Consider the following 6318-nt stretch of genomic DNA (forward strand, 5'->3'; position numbering starts at 1 on the left):
CCCTTAATTCCCCCTTGAGAAGGTGGGGAGGGCGCGGGATGGAGGTGAGCTGCTTTCTTGAATCTGTCTGAAATGTAATTCTGCAAATACTTGTGAATAAAGTATACTTTTTGACCATAACGATCTCCTGGGACATTTCTTCAGCGTGTTTCGGGGCCAGGAGTGTGTTGCCCAATGTTGCTACCATGGAATAGTATGGAGCCACTAACACACTACACATTGACATTTCTCGCCATAAGCTTGATCATGAGAATTTAATCCTGTGACCCCCCTCCACCCCGCGCCTCTGGAACAGGGATGGGAGCAATTGGCATTCACTGACCTTCTATATAAAGCAAAGCTCATATTTCAGCTCCAGAGTAGCATTCCCCAGTGTGTCTTATTTCACTGAAACTTTCTCTCCCTCCAGTCAAAGACTGTTAAATCCATCCCTCCTTTCTCTCCCTCCTGTTGAAGAGTGTTAAATCTCTCCCTCCTGTTGAAGACTGTTAAATCACACTTTTAAAAGAGAAAGTATGATCCCAAACTTTGCAAATAGATGCTGACAGCATTAAAGCCAAGAGGTTTTTTGCTTGCAGCAGGGGTTAGGGTGAGTCTTGAACTCTCTAAACCGGTGGCTCAGTTTCAGAAAGTTATTGCTTCAAGTTCCTCCCTCCCATAAAGATCTCGGCTAGCCTGGTCCACCCCATGTGATACTGAGGGGTTGCTGCCCTGTCAGAGATGTTGTCCTATCAATGGGATGTTAAGCTGACATGTGACAGCAATAAGTCACATGACACCAGGTTACAGTCCAACAGGTTTATATGAAATCACGAGCTTTCAGAGCATTGTCCCTTCGGGAGAGGCTGAGACACTACCACTGCACCTCAAGAGTCATTCCCTGGTTTATTTATTGGTAGTGCATTGATCACTCTCTCACCCTCTTTCTCTCTGACACTCTTCCGTTTTGTCACCCCCTTTCTTTCTCTCACTCTCTCTCTCTCTCTCACTCTCTTTCTTTCTCTTTTTCATTCCCTCTTTCTCTCTTTTTAACATACTCTCTGTGTCACCTATTCTGTGACTCTCTTCTACCCACCCCTGTATTTTCTTCCTCCCTGTGTCTCTCCCTTCATCCGTAGAGTTATAGAGGCGTACAGCACGAAACAGACCCTTTGGTCTAACTCATCCATGTCGACCAGATATCCTCCAATAATCTAGTCCCATTTGCCAGCACTTGACCCATTTCCCTCTAAACCCTTTTTTTTAAAGTATGATGAGCAATCTTTAATTTTTTGCCAGTCTGTATAAGAGAAGGAATTTGTCCGGAGTCTCACTGACGATGTTATCTAGTATGGTTACGAAACGTCTGAAAATGAACCTTCCAGCTCAGTGAGCAAACCTACATCCAGACAATGAGTTTATTTTTTAGACTCTTCTTCCTCAGACAGGGTCTTGATGATGTCTTCCTTTCTGGCCTGCAGATGTTCCTCACAGTGCTTTCAGGCTCGCTTGGTTCTTGCTCTGTGAGCTTCAGCCTGGTCAGCCAATGACCTCTGGGTGGAAGTGAGGCCTGCAGATGCTGGTGGTTAGAGTCAAGATTAGAGTGGTGCTGGAAAAGCACAGCAGGTCAGGCAGCATCTGAGGAGCAGGAGAATCGACGTTTCGGGTAAAAGCCCTTCACCAGCAAAGCCAATGAAGTCTTGTCTGCCTTCAGCTTGTGAATGTGCAGCGTCAAGATGTGTTTATTCTTCAACACGTGACCATTCACCTACAGATACAGACTGTGATACATGGGGCGATCAATCTTCTTAGACTCCCCATATCTGTGAAGCAGACACCTCAGAATTCTCATTCTCCTCATCTCGGCCAGTTTCGCTGGCATGCGGGTTTTAGCAGGTACCCTTTCACTGACCATTGCCCAACTGCCAACCCTTCCTCCGTGCAAAGGCGATTCTTCCTGCATCGAGTGTACAGTGACTGGCTTGCAGATGATCAGACCATCTTTAACCGATTTTCAAATCCATTGACAGGAACTGGCGTTGTCAATCAATAGACAATAGGTGCAGGAGTAGGCCATTCAGCCCTTCGAGCCAGCACCACCATTCATTATGATCATGGCTGATCATCCACAATCAGTATCCTGTTCCTGCCTTATCTCCATGACCCTTGATCTTTAAGAGCTTTATCAATCTCATTTGTTTCGTTGGGATCCAGCCATACCTCCTTCTTACTGCATCGCAGAATGCTGGAGGCAAACCTCTTCTGAAGCCTGGGCATACTCATGGTGTCTCCTCGCTAGCCTCTATACCCTCCCTATTCATATACCCATCCAGATGTCTTTTAAATGTTGTAACTGTACCAGCCTCCGCCACTTCTAACTTGTTGTACACACACACCATCCTCTGCATGAGAAAGTTTTCATTTAGGGCCCTCTTAAATCTTTCCCCACTCTCCCCCCGCCTCACCTTAAACTTATGCCCTCTAGTTTTGGACTTCCCTACCTTGGGGAAAAGACCTTGCCCTCTCATCCTACCCATGCCCTTGCCACCTCTACCTTCTATAGCTCTCTCTGACTCTCGCCCTCTCTCTAAGTGCAACTCCAGACCTCAAGCAGATGCCAATGGCCAAGACATCTCACACATGATTGATCTCGCTGATGAGGAAACCAGGAATGAGAGTCAGTATCAATCTGAATCAGCAGTTCTCCACAGTAAAACGGGACTGGAGGGACAGAGTGGGAGTTGACATGGGGTGGTTGGAGTCATGGTAAAGGTCATGGAGCTTTCTACCACTGTTGCCATGACAATACCCAAACGCAACATGGAAAATCCATAAGAGAGATTCATTGCTGTACTCAAGTTAAGTAAGAGCATTGTACACACTCGCTTTGCGTGTTGAGATATTTGATCTTGCATGGTTATTTTTACTCATGGAACAAGTTGCTGATTGGATATAAGTTCACACACAGCACTCGAGAAAGATGAATTAAGTTTGAGTTCAATATGTTGCCCAATGACCCAGAGTTTTATCACTCTCTTCAAGTAACAAAGCATTCCTCAGGGCTGCAAGGGAGCAGAAAGCGAGGACTAATTTGAGGTTGTACAGGACGTTGGGGAGGCTTCTTCTTGAGTACTGTGTGTAGGAAGGATTTTATTAAACTGGAGGGGGTTCAGAAGAGATTTCTCAGGATGTTGCTGGGAATGGAGAGTTTGAGTTATGAGGAGAGGCTGGATAAAAATCGAAATAACTGCGGATGCTGTCCATTAGAAACAAAAACTGAAGTTGCCGGAAAAGCTCAGCAGGTCTGGCAGCATCTGCGGGAGAGAAATCAGAGTTAACGTTTCGGGTCCTGTGATCCTTCCTCAGGGTTCTGAGGGTCACCGGACCTGAAACGCTAACTCTGATTTCTCTCCCGCAGATGCTGCCAGACCTGCTGAGCTTTTCCAGCAATTTCTGTGTTTGTTTCCGGGCAGACTGGGACGCTTTTCACTGAAGCGTAGGAGGCTGACCTTATGATATTTATAAAATCATGAGGGGCAGACATAAGGTGAAAAGCAAATCTTTTCACTAAAGTGGAAGAATTCAAAATGAGGCGGCATATTTTTAAGGTGCGAGGGGAAAGATTTAAAAAGCACATAAGGGCAACTTGTTTTACACAGAGAGTGGTTCATGTGTGGAATTAACTTCCAGAGGAAGTGGTGGATGTGGACATAATTAAAACATTGAAAAGACATTTGGATAAGGGTTAGGAAAATAGAGGGATAAGGGCCAGGAGCAGGCAGTTGGAATTAGTTTAGTTTGGGATTATGGTCAGCACGGACTGGATGGGCCGAAGGATCTGTTTCTGTGCCAGATGACTCTCCAACTCTACAAGACCTTCTTGCTTTGTAACCATGACCTGGGGTCCATCACCCTCTTGATAAGGATATTTGCAATGTCTTCATTTAGCATCTTGGCAATGCTCCCTGCCTCATGTCCCAAACCCCTTTCAATCCCTCACCAGCTCCCCTGCCCCTCTCAAAGACTTTGACATGTTCCTGGATGTTGGCTCCTATTTGTTGCTCCTAATCCCTCTATGCTTTCTCCTGCTTCTCACTTCCACTTCTCAAACTCAAAGGAGAACAGTTCCAACTTCTCCAGTCTATCCATAATCGCTGATTAGATTAGATTACTTACAGTGTGGAAACAGGCCCTTCGGCCCAACAAGTCCACACCGACCCGCCAAAGCGCAACCCACCCATACCCCTACATGTACCCCTTTTTACCTAACACTACGGGCAATTTAGCGTGGCCAATTCACCTGACCTGCACATCTTTGGACTGTGGGAGGAAACCGGAGCACCCAGAGGAAACCCACATAGACACAGGGAGAATGTGCAAACTCCACACAGACAGTCGCCCGAGGGTGGAATCGAACCCAGGTGCCTGGCGCTGTCAGGCAGCGGTGCTAAGCACTGAGCCACAATATGGTTGATACTTAACTGTCTCAAATAATTGGCCAGCAATGTTCATATCTCATGAAGGAAATTTTTTAAAAACTCCTTTCGAGTATTTGTCTGTATTCTTTTTGAACCTGTCTCCAGCAGCCAGTATATGGACGATTTCGATGAGAATATACAAGTCATGGTTAGTACGTTTGAGGATGACACCAGTATTGAGAAGGTTACCTTAGATTATAACGGGAATCTTAATCAACTGGGCCAATAGGCTGAGGAATGCCAGATGTTTCCTCGGCCTATTTAGCCAGTGGTCAGCACTGCTACCTCCCAGCGCCAGAGACCCGGGTTCGATTCCACCCTCGGGCGACTGTCTGTGTGGAGTTTGTACATTCTCCCCGTGTCTGTGTGGGTTTCCTCCGGGTGCTCCCGTTTCCTCCCACAGTCCAAAGATGTGCAGGTTAAAGTCAAGTAGCCATACTGAATTACCCCACAGTGTCCAGGGATTTTAGATTTTAGATTCCCTACAGTGTGGAAACAGGCCCTTCAGCCCAACCAGTCCACACCAACCCTCCGAAGAGTAACCCATCCAGACCCATTTCCCTCTGACTAATGCACCGAACACTACGGGCAATTTAGCATGGCCAATTCACCTGACCTGCACATCTTTGGATTGTGGGAGGAAACCGGAGCACCCGGAGGAAACCCACGCAGACACAGGGAGAATGTGCAAACTCCACACAGACAGTCGCCCGAGGTGGGAATCAAACCTGGGACCCTGGTGCTGTGAGGCAGCAGTGAGCCACCGTGCTGCCATACATGTGCAGGTTAGGGTGGATTGGCCGTGCTAAATTGTCCCATAGTATCCAGGGATGTGCAGGTTAGGGTGGATTGGCCGTGCTAAATTGTCCCATAGTATCCAGGGATGTGCAGGTTAGGGTGGATTGGCCTTCCTAATTGCCCCATAGTGCCCAGGGATGTGCAGGTTAGGGTGGATTGGCCATGCTAAATTGCCCCATAGTGTTCAGGGATGTGCAGGTTAGAGTGGATTGGCCGTGCTAAATTGTCCCATAGTGCCCAGGGATGTGCATGTTAGGGTGGATTGGCCATGCTAAATTGTCCCATAGTGCCCAGGGATGTGCAGGTTAGGGTGGATTGGCCGTGCTAAATTGTCCCATAGTGCCCAGGGATGTGCAGGTTAGGGTCGATTGGCCATGCTAAATTGTCCCATAGTGCCCAGGGATGTGCAGGTTAGTGTGGATTGGCCGTGCTAAATTACCCCATAGTGTTCAGGGATGTGCAGGTTAGGGTGGATTGGCCGTGCTAAATTGTCCCATAGTGCCCAGGGATGTGCAGGTTAGGGTGGATTGGCAGTGCTAAATTGTCCCATAGTGCCCAGGGATGTGCAGGTTAGGGTGGATTGGCCATGCTAAATTACCCCATAGTGCCCAGAGATGTGCAGGTTAGGGTGGATTGGCCGTGTTAATTGTCCCATAGTGCCCAGGGATGTGCAGGTTAGGGTGGATTGGCCGTGTTAATTGTCCCATAGTGTCCAGGGATGTGCAGGTTAGGGTGGATTGGTCATGCTAAATTGTCCCATAGTGTCCAGAGATGTACAGGTTAGGGTGGATTGGCCGTGCTAAATTGTCCCATAGTGCCCAGGGATGTGCAGGTTAGGGTGGATTGGCCGTGCTAAATTACCCCATAGTGTTCAGGGATGTGCAGGTTAGGGTGGATTGGCCGTGCTAAATTGTCCCATAGTGCCCAGGGATGTGCAGGTTAGGGTGGATTGGCCGTGCTAAATTACCCCATAGTGCCCAGAGATGTGCAGGTTAGGGTGGATTGGCCGTGTTAATTGTCCCATAGTGCCCAGGGATGTGCAGGTTAGGGTGGATTGGCCGTG

At 47.8% G+C, this 6318-nt stretch overlaps 1 pseudogene; it reads right to left on the minus strand.

Annotated features, from left to right (window-relative positions):
- Window positions 1–1397: 1397 nt before the first annotated feature.
- On the minus strand, window positions 1398–2262 carry LOC122542935 (large ribosomal subunit protein eL19-like; annotated as a pseudogene).
- Between the last annotated feature and the right edge of the window lie 4056 nt (window positions 2263–6318).

Source organism: Chiloscyllium plagiosum, unplaced genomic scaffold, assembly GCF_037043375.1.
Source record: "Chiloscyllium plagiosum isolate Xiang-an unplaced genomic scaffold, Cpla_swu_hap1 HiC_scaffold_47, whole genome shotgun sequence".
NCBI lineage: Eukaryota > Metazoa > Chordata > Chondrichthyes > Orectolobiformes > Hemiscylliidae > Chiloscyllium > Chiloscyllium plagiosum.